This window comes from Physeter macrocephalus, chromosome 15, assembly GCF_002837175.3.
Source record: "Physeter macrocephalus isolate SW-GA chromosome 15, ASM283717v5, whole genome shotgun sequence".
Lineage (NCBI taxonomy): Eukaryota > Metazoa > Chordata > Mammalia > Artiodactyla > Physeteridae > Physeter > Physeter macrocephalus.
This window is the reverse complement of record NC_041228.1, coordinates 60,257,981-60,277,980: the sequence shown is the minus strand read 5'-3', so window position 1 is coordinate 60,277,980 and position 20,000 is coordinate 60,257,981. Positions and strand designations below refer to the sequence as shown.

At 36.6% G+C, this 20,000-nt stretch overlaps 1 protein-coding gene across 1 annotated transcript in view; it reads left to right on the top strand.

The window, feature by feature from the left end:
• The window catches only part of ZFHX4 (zinc finger homeobox 4), a 180,864-nt gene that overhangs the window by 2,942 nt on the left and 157,922 nt on the right, over nt 1–20,000 (top strand). The gene's annotated exons all lie outside the window — the stretch shown is intronic.

The window sequence follows — 20,000 nt, the reverse complement described above, 5'->3', positions numbered from 1 at the left end:
AGTATTATATTTTTAGTTGGGTGGATGGATGGAAGAGTCAGGGAGAGGCTGCGGCTGCCGCTGCCTTTTCGGATGTTGCTTAGATTAAGGCTGAGACTTGGCTGCGATTGGGACGCGACAGTGACACGGGCATCGATCGCTTCCATTGAGAGCAATGCAAAAACACAGCCCGGGTATGTAACACTCTCGGTGCCATCAACACTTGTTTTACTTTATATTTACTGGCAAAACTGACAGAGCAAGCTCAGACTTTCTCTCTTTCTTTCTTTTTTTTCCCTCTTTTTTCTAACTGAAGAATAAAAACAATTGTGTCTAGAAGTTGTTGGAAAGGATGGTTTAAATACAACAGAAAGGAGGGATTGGGATTATTTCACAATCTCTGTGACTGATTGTGTTTTAGAGTTTTTCTTCTCCACGGAGGAGCATATTAAAGAAAACGAAGGTTTTCTTTTTTCCTTCCTCTTCTTAAAAAAAAAAATCCTTAAGGGAATATTTGATAGTTTTCAACGTTTGCGGTTTCAATCAGCAGGAAGGCACACAAAAATAAAAGATGGCTAGCCAGCTGTTTTAACCTCTTGCACCTGGCTTCAGTGTGGGGCTCATAAGGTTTATACAGCTATTAAAAAAAAACTGTTCTAATATTTATGGCATAAACTGGAGAGAGAGTATCACTGTGTATTTATTCAGTAGCTGGTTGCTTTTGGATTTTGAAAAGTAAACTCATATTTGTTTTCATTTTTATGTCAATGAAGATAGAGTCAATGAAATATGGGGGAAATACCATAAATCTGAAAAGTGAGATGTACCTAAGGAACAAAGAAAGGTCAGGTAAACCAGCTGTGTAAGTCAAAGCAATAGCACCCAATTGTGGGGTAGGCAGGGAGAGTGGGCTCTGGATCTAGGAAGTGAAAGTTGCCACTTAAAGTTAAAAATGAAGGAAACACTCTCAGCTTTATTGTAATCTTTTGCAGTTTTTAGCAGATGAGCCCAGATCTGCCCATTAATTTTGAGCTAGTTGGATTATTTTAAAAGATGCTGTCCCAGCAAAGGAAAACATAAAGGAGGCTGAGAAAATCGCTGTTTAATATTGCAGAATTTACTGCTTCCATTCTGACCATGAGCCTAAATTTACACAATGAAATTTGATTATCTCTAATAACAATATTAGATCCTGCACTGGATGGATGAGAATTGAGGTGGTTTTGTTGATTGCAAGGGTTTAATGTTGCATTTCAGAATCTGATGTGGTTTGGCCTCCCTTCCATTAACTGGAAAACCCCTGAGGTTTTACAATTATTTCTTAAAGATAATACATTTAAGATTGCATTGGTAGGCTGAAGAAAAGTCATAAAGGCAAGAAGGGAAGCCCTTAATAACTCTTGAGATTCAGACATGTTCAGCAGTTAGATTGGCTCTGACTTCACCAAGGGTCGACGATGTGTCATTTCCACGAAGCCAAATTGCCCTCTGCCTATATGATATTAATGTGCAAATCAATATTTCAGGGATTAAATTTCCCTTCTTCATTTTTTATGGTTTCTACCTCAATAAGTCTCAAGTCTATTAAAAGAGGCTGGATGATTTAAAATCTTTCACTGCAGAATGGCTTGTCGTTGTAGTCTTGTTTCACAGACCATTTTAGGATTTTTGTTATAAAGACCAAGGGCATCCTAAAGAAGTTGTGAGGCAAGGTAGAGCCAGGCTCCACAGCATAAAGCTCTTGTTCGATTAAGAGCTAAGAGGTGTTGGAAATATATATGTTTATGTAATATATAGAGATATACACACACATACATTCTGCTGCTTTAAAAATATTATGTTAATCACCTATTGATTTATTTCAAAATCAATTGAAGTTCCTTTCTTATTAGTGATTTGTTCAGCATTCTTGAAGACTGTGTTCATTTTCTTAAAGAGTATGCATGAATTAGCTTGGTGTGAAAGTATTTGGAAGGGATTTTCATCTAGCACTATTTTTCCCAAGAAATATTTCCAGTAACCATTGTAATAACCAAGTATTGTCATTGCATTGTTGTCATGGCTATCATTGCATTTTGGGGCTGAGTGATTTAGCTGATATCTGTTCATAGAGGCCTTCTTCCATTCGCTTAACATTTATTTCTAACACTTAGTAGGCGCAACGTTTCTTTAACCCTCTTGGAGAAACACAACTGTAAAAGAAAATATGTAATTTGATGGGAAATAATACAAAGCAGAAATTTGGGAGGTCAAAATAAAAGATTGTGACTTTATCACATAATCTTGGGAAGGCCTACTGTCTATCATTTGGGGGTGTTTTATAGTCTAAAACCATCTGGACCAAGTTCCGCGCAGCTGCACGAATTTCATATGTGATAGAACATTTTTTCCATTCAGTGTGAAATGTTCCTTCCTAAAACACGTACACCAGACTCGCTTAATTTAGTCTGTTAAAAGAAATGCACATGAAAAAGGACAAAAGGCTCTTTAATCTCTGCAAGCTGTTTGTTTTTCTTCAAGATTCCTGTCTGTTTGGGTTTGAAAAGTCATGTTTATTGAGGAGATGATTCTGAGGTGTGACATTAAAATAATATATGATTTTTGGACTGGTGGCCACGCTCCTGCTTCATTTGCAGAACTACTTTTTATGCCTGTCAAAACACAGAGTTAATCTATCCTTATTTACAATTAATCTCAATAAAATTAATCTTAACTATGCTTTATTCAGTGGCTTAAAATATCTAATTATATTCAATTAACTGCTGTCATAGTAATTAACATTGCTTAATTGCCTCTGCATATATTTATGTAAAGCTCATTAGGTGCTGCTGGTTCTTTTTGCCTTTTCTACTTGCTGTTTTTGCTGTTGTCAAATCATTTTCATCTCCCAACGTTCAACAACGTCAGTGACAGCAAACTCTTCCTTAACATTTTTCTTGAAATGAGTGTTATTACTTACCTATGAGAAGATACTAGTTATGAGTCTTTAAAGATGAATCCACCCCCCCCCCATCCCTTTTCTCTTATCCCTGGTCCCTAGCACATTCACAAAATATTTTCTGTCATTGTTGCTAGAAATATGAGAAGCCAGGTTAAGCTTTGTGTTTATAAATGAGGAGCCTTTCTGTGTCTGCCTAGGGGCTGTACCCACAGGCAGAGTTTCTTTTTTTTTTCCTCTCAAACCATTCTAAGGGTTAAAGACTTTGCCAAGGTTCAAACTGAAAAGTGCCCAGGGAAAGTGCATGTGAATATGTACAAGTTTCATGTAATTAGTGCTTAATTATATTAACATATGCAAATTGTCAACTTAGAAGCTTGTTGAGCTGGCAAAGATCAGCTAGGCACAATTGCTGTATTGTTCTGAAACAATAATGGATTTCAAGTTGGATTGTGGAAACACATAACTAGCTATCTAATTTAACTCATACCATGGTGAAATTTCATTAGTCTCCATGGAGACTGGTTTAATTGTGCTGACTAATGTTCTGGGCTGCAGAATGTCCTAAAAAGAAAGCGTTGTTTGCCTAATCCACCTTACAATGACACTTGTTTGTACATGTTTCCCTTGTGTGAGAATTTACATATGCAAATAAATAGTTTCTCTGCCCCATTTGTCATGGCTGTTCATTACCCATGAAGAGGACATTGTTACTAGGCTGTGACTGAGTCTCCCAAGATGGGATAGTGTCAACCAGTCCAGCTACATTCTTTCATAATTTGTTTCTGATTAATAGACCAGAGTGAGACTCCGCGTCTTTGGGCGTCTGCAAAGGAAAGGTCAGTTGTGTCACAGAAAAGAGTTTCTGCTGTAACTGAAGGACTTTTTCTTCCTACGATTCTTCTCCTTTTCCCGCTCATTGGTTCACATAATCATATTTAAAATAATGTATTCTTGTTCTAAGAATGCCTCTACTAATAATCTCTAGTTTCCTAAAGCAGAAAGATAGGAGAAGAAAGGAAATTCTGTTATTGGAATATTAATCCTGTTTTTGACAGAAAGGTAAACTGATATAATTGCTTTTCAGTTGAAGGAATGGGGGTTTATACAAGTGTGAAAGCATCGGAAAAGGATTAGCATTTTTTTGCATAATGAAAAGCTCTGTTGAATAGGGTTCTGAATGGCTGACTGAATGACCGAGATGAAAGGAAGATGAAAATGCAGGCTCCTCTTTCTTTAAGTCTGTGCTCTGCTCGCTCTAAAGTTATGTTTGTCCAAGACTTGAGAAAACAAGCAGGGGCTCAGATTTCAGCAACTTTCTAAGATGCCCTGAGTTTTCATCATCACTGGGAAGTAATATGTATGACAATAGTGCAGCTAGAGGACGATAAACAGAGGTTTGTATATAGAAGAGTTTTCAGAAACATGCTAGGCTAGCCAAATATTGACTATTGGGTATCAAGAATTCCCAGCACTTTGCTGGCAAAAACAGTTATTTCAGAAGAGGCCAATAGTATGGTGTGGATATCTCATGTAGTTAATGATGGAATATATGGTGCTCCCTCCCCCATCCCCTACCCTATCGGCTATAAATAGTTGTCTCAGTTGGTAGAACACTTCACTTGGGAAAGAGTTGTGTATTCTGATTTTTTGGCAATGTTAAGTGTTTTAAGTGGCCTATCAGCTTTTCGGGCTGGGAGGGGCTGGTGGAAGAGGATACAGAGTTATTTTCTTAGGATTTAATTCATCGTCATGTTGCTTTGTAGGAGTATTGTGTTTTTCATTTAGAGATAAGTCTTTTTGAAAGTGTCTAAGTACTCTTGGAAACATTTGCAGTAGGGTTTTCCCTTGTCACTAGTTAGGGCTGTAACTGGTTATCAGTTGATGTGATCAGGGCCCTTAATGATGTTTCTTCAACCATAATTAGGGCAGTTAAAATACCATAAGTGTTAAGACACTTTGAAAGGTGGGAATTGGTTCTTTTGTACATATGTAAATCAAATACAGTGTGGATAATTATTTATATGTATACATTTTAAACAAGCTCTTTCCGGTTTGGGGTCACCACAAATGAGCCATTGAAGGCTACCCCAGAGCAGGATTGAAAGATTCCGCCAGATATTAACCTAACTTGTTTTGTTACTAGATTGTAGAACTTCTGTTTGCCTCATCACATTAACTGTTCAGTTGCTATTCAGTACTGTTAAGATGGTTACACGGAAACTTGTGGAATCAGAAGTGTTTTCACATAAATTGAAGTGTAAGGGTTGCCTCTTGAGTACAGAACATTGTAAGGGAAAAGTGTTTGATCTTTGTTATATAAAGTCACCGACATTCTTTACTAGAGCCCTTTAGAAAAATTGTCAAGAAATTCTGCATTGTTTCAGAAACTTTTCTGGTTAACTTTATGGATACGCTTGCAAAAATCTTAAAAGAACCAAAAATTCCACATGGAAGCTATTCTTTTACATGCAGCAGGGCTTATTAAGGTATTTCCATAAGAAAAATGTGTTAATTTAAAAAATAAATTCATTTATATTTTAAGACATTGTTAACCAAGCACCATGTGTTGTAACTGGCAGCTTTCCAGCCACCATGGAAGTGGATCACACACGGGTTAATAGTAGCTTATGTGATGTCTGCATTCTTAGGAAATGGGCAAAAGCCCAGGGTATTCTGATATCAAGATTTTTAGGAATCAGACAGAAAGCAGAATATATGTTTATATGTGAACAGATGGACACATGTGAGAACTAAAAGTGCACAATTTCTCTTGGCACTTGTTTTAGTTATCCCTGATGATATAACCAAGATCTTAGTGCACTCACAGTCTTTGATGGCTAAGGACAAAATGGTCTTTTAATGAGGGCTCAATGGCATTATTTTCTTGTATGTGGATTGTTCCCCCTGTGATCTTGCTGGATTTGATGTTCTGTTAATTCCCTAGTTTCAGAGGTTCACAAGTTGCCCTGAAAGTTTGATACGGTTTCACATTTGACATACAATCCTCAGTCCAGGAATGGCCGCTCCCCACTCCCCTATTCTTTTCAAGGTTTGTGAATGAACTAAAATATTTGCCATTTTGAGGCACTTTTGAATGTACGCACACAACCTAAAAATGGCTTGACACTAAAGTCATATTTGGCAAGCAGCTTGTCTCTGGTATAATTAGCCACTTTAACATTCTAGAGATTGAAAAAATAAACAAATACAATTTAAGAATTTGGGCAGCTTGACTTAGTTAATGTGTCATAATGCCCTGATGGTCCAAGACAAGTCCTGAGTAGGTGTTTTAGTCATTCAGGTCAGGGGTTCACACACTAGCATCATATATTTAGATGATTGATCATTTCTAATGTTTGCTTGTCCTGGGGAGACGACAGTGCACAGTTGATAATTTTTGAATGGTACACATTATAGCACGTACCTCTAGGACAAAGTTTATAGGTTCCATTGTGTTCTAGCTGTAAAAACAGAAAGCATTCTGCAGGCATTTACTCAGATCTAAATCATTTTAACCAGGGAAAATCGACTTTTGGGTTAAAATATGCATTTTATAACTGTCCATAAAATTCTTTTCCTTCACTGTAAAGAAGAAAGGAAATCCATAGCTTTAACAATGTTAAACTACAAAAACCTATGAGCTGGTGTATGCCACCTGGTTGTACTGTTAATAACAAAACAAAACTTTCTAAGAGGGAAGTTTATAAAGAATCTTAACATTTGCCTGATTGGAAGAATAAATTGAAGAAGCCCAATCATATCCCAAAGAACCTTTATTAAACCTGAAAGGCTTTACTAATGTAGATTTTCTAATATATAGTTCGTAGTACTTTTCCCCCACACATTTAGGAATAAAGCAATTCATACTTAAAATTTCCTGAGCCCACTAATGAATGGAGAGTGAGTCATCTCCTTTGGTTTAATAGACACAAACTAGGAGTGTGTATGCAGACACACACACACACACACCCCTACCCTTTTTCCATGTTAATGTCTCTCTTTCCTCTTTAGATGTGTTTATAGGGGTAGCCTGTGCGGTGTTCCTCTGTAGACTAAATTTCTTTCATTTTCTAAGAAGTGGCCAACACGATCGCAACAGAAAAGAGCAGGTAGGGTGGTAAGACAACTGGAAACTATCAAAGGGCTAAATCCTGGAAACTTCCTTATAGTTCTTCAGTTCAACCAGCTCATTTTAGAATATGGCATACTGAATTCTGGAGAAGTAAACGTTGAGTCAGCCAGCAAGGTAGGAACATGTCAGGACAAGAACTCAGCTGTCCCAGCTCTAGGACCAATGGTCACTCAACTATATTGGCTGCTTAGAAAAGGGTTTGTTCTGTGAATGAATACAAATGTGGTGGAAATGGGGGAGAGAAGAAAAGGAAAGTGTGCAGTGGTAATCCAACAGTGATGTTGTCTCCTCTGAGAGAGTGAGTTCTCTGTTACTGAAAGGAGACCAGTAGAATCTGGATGGCCTCTTAGCACTGCGACTGGAAGCATGTTTTTGTGTTAAGTAGGAGGTTAGCCTAGGTATTTTGAATGGTCAAGATGAATCTACGATTCATAAAAGTACTAATGATCTCAGTGACTTCAAATGTATTCTTAATAACGATGAACACAGTGTGAAGAAGAAAGCTTTCTATTTTGTGGAGGGAAAGTAAAGACAAAGCTGTGATGTTTTAGAGGCAGCATAGCGTAGAGAAAGAATGACACTTAGTTTAAAACCAGACATTCTTTTGATTCTGTTTACTTGGATTCCTTTTTCCTTTTTAAATGAGTTTGCTTAATTTAAGTCTTAGATATTTGAAAATCTACTCCAATTTTGGACAACTCAATGACCAATAGAAATCTTATTAGATCTGTAAGACACTTGGGTTAAATTCTTGTTATAGATGACCTTATCAAAGTTATTTAATCTTTTTGAGCCTCAGATTCCTCATTTATATCTCAGAGTTGCTGTAGAGCTTACCTAAGGCTAAGCTGTTGTGAACATATTAAAATAAGTGAATGTGGACAGGGCCCGATATCCTTCATTCCCCTTTTCTTTATTGTCAATAGCTGGTTTTGATATAATGCTCTACTGAAGAGTACTTGATAAAGCAAATCTACATAGACCTTTCGAATAGAGTGCCCCTCTCCCTGACAAGGGAGGGAGATAGGAATTAGTCAAGGGGGATGCCTAAGAGGTAGGACCAAAGGGTAGTCTCCTTCTTCTCATGTTTTCTCATTGACGGATACCTAGATGACATCTGGGTGGATACGCCTCCACCTAATTATTTGCTACTCCATCATCACAAGTTGCTTTGGTTTTGAGGGGTTTCTAGATGGTTTTAATGCATTTCTGGGATCTTTTTATAAGAAGCAAATTAGAACAGAAACAGACCTTAGTCTATCCATAGGAACTCAAGATTCCAGACTGTCCATTATATACAATAATAGAAGAGACCACGAAGCTTATTTCAGTACTGAAGCTGACCCTACCTGTTTGAAAGCCTTTGAATTAGAGGTTTTCCCCAAACTGGATTAGATGTCATAGCAATACCTTTTTATATACTTGATGTTATGATATTTTGATATGCCATGAAAGAAGAATAAATACTGTTTGCATGGCACCCTGCTGACCAAAATTTACACCAACCTAGAGAAAAGATCCAGTTATTAATAACCCAGTAATATTATAGAACCCTTAAATTTTCTTGTGGGAATTTTATAGCCAAGTTATGAGTCTCCTCTTGGCTTATCTCATGGAGGACATCACAGTCCTTTATCTTTCTATAGGAATGCATTATTCAGAGGAGGACGACCCAGGTTCAAAGGTGATAAGATTCACGATAAGGGTTAATAAATTTATAAACACAACTTTTCGATCCTCTAAACTAAAATCTATTTCTCTTATGGTTTTTCTTTTTGATTTTAAAATTCATAATAATTTCCCATTGCGTTACATGTAAGATACACACTTAAAATTATTCTTTATATTTTTATGGAAAATATAAGTGTAATTTGGATAGTAATTTCCCAGATTTGAGTTTGATTTTCGCTTGACATTTATAATATATATTTAGTTCACAATCTTTGCTCAAGTTCTTCTTAAAAATAAAAGTGTGTGCCTTGCCTACGTTCTGGTCATTTATAAGTGGCCCTGGACTTAACCATTCATTTGAAGCACATTTATTTAAGGCTAAGCTTTTATTGAATACTGATAGGGTAGGATATATTTCATTGGAAAAAAATAATTAGCATCTTAGCATTTTTCACGATGCTTGTTTAAGTTTCTCCTCAAATAAATTTCAGTCTCCATGAGGGCAGCACCCATGTCTGTTTAATCCCTGTATTCACAGTGATGGACAATATTGGCAAATCCTTGGTAAATATCCTCAATAAATACATGAATACATGAAAAAATATGATTGTTAATTAAAAACATAAATAAAACACTTCAGTTTACTCTACTACTGGAATCTGCCTCTCCTCTTGAAATCTGGGTATTGAAAAAAAATGCGACCTTAAAAACATCTGGGTCTGTCTTGGAAGATTCCATAGGGAAAAGTATCTTCCAAGCACAATCTAAATGGGTTTTTGTATTAGAACCATAGCTTGTTGCAGTCGGAAGGGATATAGCACAATCCCCTGGTTTAACCCATAAGGAAACTGAAGCTCAGAGAAATTTCCGGGAAATATCACACAACTACAGGGCACAGCCAATGAGAAAATCTAATGTGTGTGCGTGTGTGTGTGTCTGTGTGTGCGTGTGTGTGTGTGTCTCCTTCAGCAAATCATTCAACATTTTTCAACTTAGTTGGTTGAGCTCCTCCCATATCCAAAGATTCTATAATATTAATATGAGAATAATTTCTGTTACGCTGGAGATTTTTTCATTTGTGGAATTTTTCCAAGCAAAGGAAGATTTTCAGTTGGTACAATTTCTATGATGACCGTAGAGCCAGCTGACTGCTCTCGGATTGTAAAGCTAAACTGCTCGAGATAGAACAGGAATTGCCTGAAAGGTGAAAACTTGCAGGAAAAATGGGGTGGGCCACTCAGTTCTTGAAATGAAACAGGGTGCAGATTAGGAATCATTGTGGTTTGCCAGAAGTTGCTGGTCATAGAAGCCTGTGTAAGTTCTCACTGTCAACAAGGAAGCCATGGGCAGCACTAAAAGGGGCTCACCTCTGATTTATTCATAAACCTCACACGAGCACTTGGCTTTGTTCTTGCTCTCCTAAGGGGGACTGATGCCAATAAGCACAGGAATAAAGAGCTCCTTGCATGGTCCAGTAGTGAATAGCACTTTACCTCAAAGCCTGACCTCCTTTCCCGAGGTCTGTTATGCTACAGTCGACTCTGATTGGCTGAGCGTTCTCGGATGAATTGACAGAAGAGGTTATAACAGTTATCTTCTCTGTAAACTCCATAGTATAACGAGAACTGTGTAACTGGAACTTGGGTTCTAACTTAACCTAAAGGTTGTGGCATTCATGCTAAATGGAAAAGTTTCCCTTTCCCCTCTTTTTAAAGCTTGAAGAGTTTCACATTTAATAATGGTCAGAAAAAGATTGCTCCTTTCTAATTGAAGAAGACAATGACCTCGGAGGGAAATGGGTTTTGACAATCCCTTTTTCCATTAAAATGAATTTAGAGAGATTTAGTAACGTAGGGAATTAAGGGTTCGAGAGTAAAATCCGTCCTACACGGGGAGGGGGGTAGATACAAAGAAATGGGCGTGCAGATTGATTAGCTGTGTTTATCTGAGAAGCTTTATTTGTGCCACTTCACAGATTACGCTCTGCTCCGGCCGCCCCTCTGGAGGGGAAGGGGCCTTTAAGAGACAGTCAGATGGCTGGTTTGCTGGGGCAGAGGTTGAGTCGAGTTACTTAAATCCCCAGAGCAACATTTAGTTAATGCTAGTCTTTTTTTTTTTTTTTCCCTTCCCTGATCCTGTCCACTCTGGCTTCCCTTTTCTCCTTTTGATGAAGTTGGTCTCTTACTCCTTAAAGTGCATATATTTACACAAAAATTTCCTCAAATTTTCACAACACATTAACCCAGAAGAGCCATATTAGGAGATGGTGATGAGAGTTAATGATATATCTTTAGATAAAGCCATCCTCCCGTGCAATCACACCAGAGTCATCAGCTCATTTGTCATGGCTGAAGTGAAAATGTCAGGACCAATGAGTGTATGAGTGCTGAAGGGGGCGAAAGGGCTTTTGGAGAAAGATATTTTTGTGCTGGGAGTCGGCCATGGCTTAGATTTAGCTCCAGGGAAATATTGGGATTAGCCAACACTGTGTACAAATCCTTAGCATAACAGAATTAGTTGGGAAAATGGAGAGGTGGGGGTCATGAGGATGGGCACATTTCTGGAGACATGCTCTAGGCTGCAGGCCAGAAACTATGGTAAAGAATGAGACGATTTATTAAAAGTATTTTAAGGCATGTGTTGTATGCAGTCTCATTGATTCCGGGAAGATTGAAGTTGTAGATTTGAATGGCATCAAGGGAAGACCTGCCATAACGTACACTAAATATGTATACGTGGCTTTTGTTTTAAATTTAGCTGTATTAAAAGAATTTTGACCCTAACATCTAAACATGTTTCAGGGAGGTAGTATTCTAGCGCACAAAGATAATACTCAGGCATAAAGCACTTTTGACAGTACCTTTAGAGTGGAAGTTAATACTTAATTTAAATAACAGTAATTATGCTGGAATACTTGTTGCATTGTTGGGTTTACACAAAACCCAGAAGCTAAACTTTCTTTACACAGACTTAACTCTGAAACTTTAATTGAAAAGTAACTGATTTTCTTTAGCTCCAGAAGTTCTTATCTTTGAGAGACCAGTACTAGCAGATTTATTTCATTTTGGATCCAGTGAACTGTTCTCTTTCAGATAATGTACCCATACAGCCTTTTCTTGTTTAATTCTATTGATTTACAGTGTTAAAGTGAAATAATCTGATACCTGTTTCCTGCCCTTTGAGTATTTGTCGTCAAAGAGGCTGATTAGTTTTTTTTTCCCCCAGCTCTTTAGCAGTTTTAAATGTATAATTATCATTGCATGTCATTTGATAGCTGCACTAATTGCTGCCAACTATTGTCTGTTTGCACTTAATGCTGAAACCTGATCAACATCCTTCTTTGGTTGATGTTTGGTGGTAAACTTTAATTAACTCTTATTGCATTGAAGAAGAGTTCAGGCTTGGTGCTAACTAATCATTTACCTTCATTATGTCCTGACAGCCCCACTTGTTCTTGGTCCTAATAGATACACCAGTCAGTAAATAAACCTGCAAACCTTATGCCTTGTAGTTGCTCCACACTGATATTTTGCTACTTAAAGTATAAGATAATTGGGCCCAGATAATTAGTTAGTTAGTTTAGTATCTCTAGTTCTGCAGACACTAATCTTAATTGCCTCTTTCATGCTGGACAATTTCATTTTAATAGAAACTGTAGATTTGAGATAACATTATTCCTTCAACATGGTTCCTATGAACATGCATCTTTTGAATCAATACAATTAACCTTGTCTCCTGTTGGAATTCTTGTCATTATTTTTCCTGAAATACTTTTCCTGTAATGATATTGAAGTTAAAGTAATCAGGTTACCAGCAGATCATGTAAAATTCAACTCAAAATTGCTGGCTGCTTGATTTTAATTTGTCTGACATCAAGTTTGTTTGAAAAGGGATAATATGTGGGTAAACCAAGGAGCTTATAATTATGGTTGACGTTTGTTTGTTTATAATGAAATTTAATTAACGTGCATACATTTAAAACACAAAAGTTAATTACTGAATTGCGCACTTCACTTATGGACAGCAGCCAAATTAACTTTCAGGCCAAACAAACAAACAAACAAACAAACCACACACATACACAAAAAGCAAACAAGAGGCTCTTCATAATAGAAATAAAATAACCAACAAATCTGAGTGATCAAACATAAATTTGCCAATATTTCATCCAGAAGAAACTTTTCTTTCCACTTAGGTTCTCTATGTTAGTCCAAATGTGGTTTCTAATATAAAATAATTTAAAATATCTACATGGGATATAAAAAGAGGCTTGCATTTGCTAGACTAAGAGTCTTGGATTGTAAGAGGGCACTTGGTAGTGATTTAAGAAATTACGCATATAACTTTCTTCATTAAAACTATTTTGAATTGTTTGAAATCATTGCCCTGGGAATAGGATTGTTTGCTGGAATACCTGACCTGTGATTAATTTTATGAAGATAATTATGGTAGGTTTAGCCTGCAAGGAATGACATTTTTCAAAAAAATAATAAGACTATACTTACACTACTATGCTTATGCTATATTGGTTATGAGATCATATTGTGGGACTCATGAAATACAAATAATTATACAATTGTTTCCTCATTTAAATATTTAGTTGTCAGTATTTCAATAATGAATTTTATATATTAATAGACAAAGAAGAAAAAAATGCATGTATATGTTAGGATATATTGTCTTCACATTGTATAGGAGAAAAATGTATGTGTGGTAGTCTGGTAGTCTGGTAAATCCGTTTCTGAAGCCAAATATTCTATAGTTATATTTACCTTAATGAAACCAATTAAGATGAATTTTTTAAATGTTCCTATATGACAACTTAAAAGCATTATCAACTAAACACTCTTAAATTGGGTGTATGCCAGAGAGATTAGTCAATTACGTTTTAAAGACTAGAAATCATATAGAAAACATGGCAAATATGATTTATAAATTTTAAAAATGATTAATTCAGTACATGTTTTTCCAAGGAAAACTAAAGGGCTCCATGTTTAGACTTTCTATTTCAAAGTTTTATTTACTTGAAATTTCAAATATAGTAGGGATTGAGGAGGAGGGGTCTGAGAAGGGAAAATGATTCTGTCCGTCTTTGAGATGCTTTGTAAAATGAGGGTAATTTACACAACCTTTTAGTATTTCCAGAGAGTATGTTTATATGTGTTTTAATATAACACCAATTGATTGATTTGTAGATTAATATTTATTTAGGGAAAAAAAATTGAAAGGATCATAGAGTCATTTAACTCTAATCCTACTTTGTATAGATGAGACAAAGGGAAGATTATTAATACTTAAGTATGGCTGGGTAATGGCATCCAGAGGTACCTTTTTCTTCTATAAAGAAAGCAAAAAAAAAAAAAAAAAAAGTCGGTATATTCTCACAGTATTGGCAAACAACAGCTTTCTAGTAATGCTTTAGCTGATTAGGACATCCTTACCCTTTAATGAAGCAATCACTACAAAGCCCCAATGTCAGCTGGAATACTGGCAAAACAGTATCAAAGAAAGAATCAGAGAGAGGCACTGAACATAATTACAGTTCATGTCCTTTCTCACACCAATGCAAACTATTCATTTTCAATTAGAATGAATAAGAAAATTAGAAATCAACTAGATTGGTTAAAAGGACCAAAGTTTGTTTACAGAGGATAGCTAAAGTATTATGTCCGTTTTGCTCACTGATTATGAAATCTTCCTGAAGCAAACAAATAAAATGAGTCATATAATGGTGTAATTTGGTTAAGGAGAGATTATTGATTTCTCTCTAAGGAAAGTAGCTGGAGTTTGATTAAAGTTGCGAAGAAAACTGAGTAAAATTCCTATTTCCCACAACTAATCAAATTAAGAACTATCGGACCCATTGGCAAAGAGTACTTTTCCTCTTTAGTTCTCCAACACATGTGTTTAATGACATGTAATTGTCATTTAAAGTCCATGGAGGTTTAGAGATGAGAGAGAGAATGAGGGAAAATGAGGCTGGAAAGAGAAGGAGAGGAAGAGGAAGAAAAAACGAGAGGCAAAAGCATCGATTATAAGGCTCCTGTTTATGAGAAGGAAATAAATCGGCACTAAATAGCTAATTTAGGTTTTAATGAGAAAAATGAGAGAAAAACAGGGGAAAATGACTTCATTGACTTACACACTCATGTTTGTCTTTGTCAACTTTCCCGTTTTAAAAATGTGCTTGGTTGAGGTGCTTACTATATTTGGTTACATCCTTCTATTCAAACTTAATTACCTTCTCCCCTTTGTCGTGACATGGGTGGAAAGTTTTTGCCGTGTCAGGAGAGGTCGTCACACATTCTTTTGCAGCTCTGTTCATTAATTCCTTCTTGCAGAAGCATTTTCTCTCGTGCTGGGAAGGTAGAAGGGTGTAACAGAAGACCCCTGAAACATCAGCAGGAAGCTCTAAGCTGGTTAATGCAGTATAATTGTCTGGACATAGACTGGTCTTTGTTTGTGTGGTTCACTCCGAATCAGCTGTAATTAACTCCAGAGTGTTTCCAGATTGCCAGCAAAGAAAAATTACAGCTTTTCTGTTTTAAATTGTAAAGCTCACAAACATTAACTATGCAGATTGCTTTTACTTTGATATATTTCTATCCTGCACGAAAAAAAAAGCTTATTTGCCCCGCCCCCATCTCTAAAAATGTGCTTTTGTTAAGTTACGTAATTTAGTGTCTATTGGAACATAATTGTCCCTTAATAGTTCGGTTTGAAATCTTTTTACTCAATATTTTCAATCCTTTGACATCCTTGTATTTGCCTTCTTTCTTGCTAACGTTTTTAATACTGCAGTGGGGAAGAAGTTATGCAATCTTTAATGGGCTACTAAACATATACTAAAATAAGCAAATTGCAGAGAAAGCTGAGTAAAGAAAACCACCAGCAACCAACTTAAAAGACTGAGATCAAATACGTATTCTGATGTAACTGGTGCTTCTACACAGGTACTTTACCTGTGTTTTGATATACATCCAAAGCCAGATTTCACTACCCTCTCGTCTTGGTCAGCACAGCACACCCTTCTAAAAGCTTCTGTACAGTAGTTTGTAATTATGAATTCCAGCATGGGTAAAAATGAGGTAGCAGTGTGAGCTAATACAGCCTAGGACACAAAAGATCTGTCAGCAAATGATGCAAAAAAAAAAAAAAAAAAACAGTCCAGCCAAAAATCTTTTTTTTTTTTTTCTTTCTTCTGAATTTAACAATAAGGAATTTAAGCTTCAATGTGGCTTTAGCAACCGAAGAAAAGAAGCTCTTGGTGTCTGCATAATACCACTTTGATGGATTTTTTTCATCAGTTCTCTGTACGTGGCAACAAATAAACAAGTATAATTATACTTGTGAAGGTCTATTCATTGCTTTGTCAGGATTAGATATATGTGCCGTTTTCACACTGCGCCTCTCTTTTGTCTTTGCCTAACTCACTATGACATATTGATAGAGGATTTGGGATGGGGAAAAGGCCACAGCAGAGACAGTGATGACCTTTTGGAAACTTGATATAATTCAAGGATTTTGATTTATTTTCTATGTATATACATATATATATATATTTAGGATTTGTAACTTGTTATCAAATTCCCTTGTAAGTGGACAACTTTTAACCCGTTTAAAATGGAATTGCGACTCAAAGTGTTATGAGTTGGCTAAAGAGCAGATGAGAATAAAAACAATAGGCAAAGGGGCACAGTGGTCTTCTTTCCCAGCTCTTAGCAGAGTGGCTAACCTAGCATTCCTTTCCCATTATTCTGTCCTCTTGATCAGATCACGTTCTTTTTAATCATTTCACAAACACGTCTCACTGTGCTACAGAGGAGGGCTGGGACAATCTCAATTAAAAAACAGAGGTAAAACTGGCCTGATTTTGGGTTCTAATGGGAACTCTGCTTTCTGAATGCAAAGGAATTCTTCTGTTGTTCAGAAAGCACCCCCTTTCATTAGCCAGCCTCCTGGTAGGTGGGTTTGGTCATTTAGCAGAGAAGAGTTTAGGCAGCAGTGACTGCAGGACGAAAGCAAGGCAGAACAAGCAATAAAAGTTCTTTTCTGCATGTTGTCCATTAGTTCCGAAAAAGGGATTTACATGATCAAAGTCACTGATCTTGTGAATTACTGAGAATACCCAAAACTGTGTACACGTATTCTAAGCAGACCAGCAGGTATGTATTGTTCTGAATTTAGCATTAAAATTATATTAGGTTTTCTCTTTGAGATTTCTTGAGGACTTGGGTGATTTTTTAAAAAATAGAATGTATGGCAGTAGAGAATAGAAATTGGTGGAGACTAAATAGAAAGCAGCTTAAAGGGTGAAGCAACTTTTACAGTGAGTTTACTTGTTATGCAGTCATTTTGGAATGAATTCTGTGGTTTAAGTTAAATGGTTGTCTTTGTGGTCTTTTAACTGGGACTTATAAACTTTAGTGTAAATTTCCTAAGTGGGACACGTTGATAAAAGAAAGATCTTGTCTGACGCTGGTGACAGTGAAATCACTTAGCATCATATTCAGTGTCACGGAACATATTGATCTAAATAACTTTAACCGCACACACTAAAGCGATTCCATCCAAACATGCTGGTAAACACTGCCATGGTCGTAGTCTATGGCTACAAATTTAAAAATCAGGTAAATCTATTACTAGCTCTATCAGTTCAGATAGTTTTGTTACTGTTGCTCTTGGAATTAAATGTAAATTTGATTGCAGAGAAGACTTACTCTGTATTTGACTTAGTTTCTGATTAATGTGTAGCTTGTGAGAAGAACTTGATAGGCAGGCAATTTTGTGTAAAGTTATGTGGGAGTATTGTAACAAGATATATCCTACCACATTGCTGTGACCTATGATGGACACTGTAGTATAGTTTTCATAATTTTTTTTCACATAGCAAGAACGTCATTACATTTTTGAAAGTTACTTCTGGCTCTGTTAAGATAAAATAAAAAGAGAGGATCTACTTCATATAGAGAAAAATTGACATGAGTCCATGAATGGACTCTGCAGTATTTCATATAGAGAAATATTGCAGAATCCATTCGGCATCTGGCCAAAATTATTAACTGCACATTACATATAACTCATTTGGGGTGCGTTCAGCATGTGTGTAATAATTCTAGTAAGTGTTTTTGTAGACTGAGAACTGTTGTAGGCATGCAGGTAAAAGAGAATTCAAATCATAAAAATAGCTCAGAAGCTTCTTTACAAAGCTGTAAAGTGTTTGAGAACTTTCCTCACTCTTATAATTAAGGTGAATCTTCTTCCACATATCTGCCGAAGTTATCATAGGAAAGGAAAAAAAAACTACTTTGGGTCCTGGAACTTTACATTTTAATCTAGGATCATTAATTTAGTATTATTTACCACCTTGCTTCCACTCCAACTCTACAGTTTCTTCCTGCCTTCCTCATATCTTTTAGTCCATCAAGGGATTCTATTTTAGACATTTTGGCTGCCTTCAGTATGTATACCTTGTACAAATTTGGTAAATGCAAAGGTAAACATTAATGTTTGTGGACTAATTAGAAAATTATTAGGTTTTCACGCTTTTGGGGATTTATCAGATTATTTCAGAGGGTTTTAAAAGCTGCATGCATGCCGTGAGGATAATTAACCTGGAGCTCCTCAATGATTAAAATTACACACTAAGCTTTGTGATGTTTGATTCGTGAGCAATTAGAATGTCATTTTAACCATCTTAGATACCAAAACGAATTTTGATTTTATTTTCAATCTATGCAGATCTTTTGATGTATTTGAAACTGATGACTTCCTCTCTGATTTAGCTAAGATGAAATTTGATTACAGTAAAGAGAGTATGAAGAAGTTATTCTTCATACTTAATATGCCAGTGACCTTCAAGGATGTCTTTCTTCTAGAAGAACTTTTGAAAAGGAATTTCTAAAATGCCTAGTAATATTGATGAGCCCAGAGTTATGTTTCCTTCTTAGCTCTCTGCCACTGTGAAGTCTACACAATAGAATGTAGGGGTGGGAGGGGCATCCAGGGTGAGTCATCGCGTGTCCATCCTCCCCAATATAATACTTAATGCAGTATAGCCAGGTCCCCAATAGAACACGTAATGCAGTATAGCCACGTCAACCTTCCTTGTTTCAGAAATCATCAGCGTACGTGAAAGTGTTGATACTTTTACATTACAGGGCTTTTTGCTTTGAAGTTGTGAGTCCCTTCTGTTTTGAGATTTGAAAGAAGATGGGTTACCTGTTTCATAAAATCAAGATGGTGCCTGGGTCACAGAATGAAAACAAGCACTAAAGTTTGAGACCACTCTCGTGTATAGTGGAATCATTCTGCAAATGGAGAGATCTGCAGGGACTCAGAGAAGCTTAAGCCCTAATTAGGCTGCTATTCCAGTGGCTGAAGTTTGCAGGTACACACACAAGTGGGCACACACATACATACTCACACACAGGAGGGGAACGCATTTTTACCAACTTATGCCCAACTTTCCCCTGGTACCTTGCCGTGCTACCAGAAACTGATATGGCTTTGTAGAGTGCATCTTATTCTCAACAAAGGGAGTTTATGGCCTAAGATGTTTGCCTGGAGAAAACTAAAATTAAAAAAAAAAGATTGAAGTATTTTCATCAGTAGTGCCTGGGTATGATTTGTTAAGCCAAGGGAGATGTTGATCGAGGCCAGTGGTTGAGAGATGGGCAACTCACCGGGATTGATAACATCAAAATGGTATTTGGGAAAAAAACAAAACAAACAAACAAAAAAAAACGGAGTGAATACGATTGTCCCCTAGGATGATAGGACTGGTTGCAGTAAATATTAATTTCTGTTCTGGTACCTATTGAGGTGACTGAAGTGTGGGGAAGAATTGTGATTTGTGCTTAATCAGGGCCAGCCAGATACCTGCTGAGAGCTTTTGCACAAGGAAGATTTGTAGTAAGCTGATTTACTGGCAAAATGAAAACCAGAGAAGAGTTTGGTTCGCGCTTCCTGTGACTGTAATATTTCTCATTTTAAGGCTCCTTTATTGCTGGCCTCCCTCCCACGCGCACCCCCCCCCCCAGTCACTCCTGATAAAGTAAAAGGTAAATTTAAAAAATTACAAGTTATTTGTGCTGTCCTTTTATTCCTGCTGTCATCTATGAAAGCCATTTAGATTTCTAGTAAAGGGGGTGTTAAAGCTTTTACGTATGTTCTATCTGTTTTCAGAAAACAGGAATGAAAATAAAATACGGCTTACTGATATGAATTTTAGATTTGTGATGAACGCTCATAGTGATTTCAAAAACCCTTTGGATG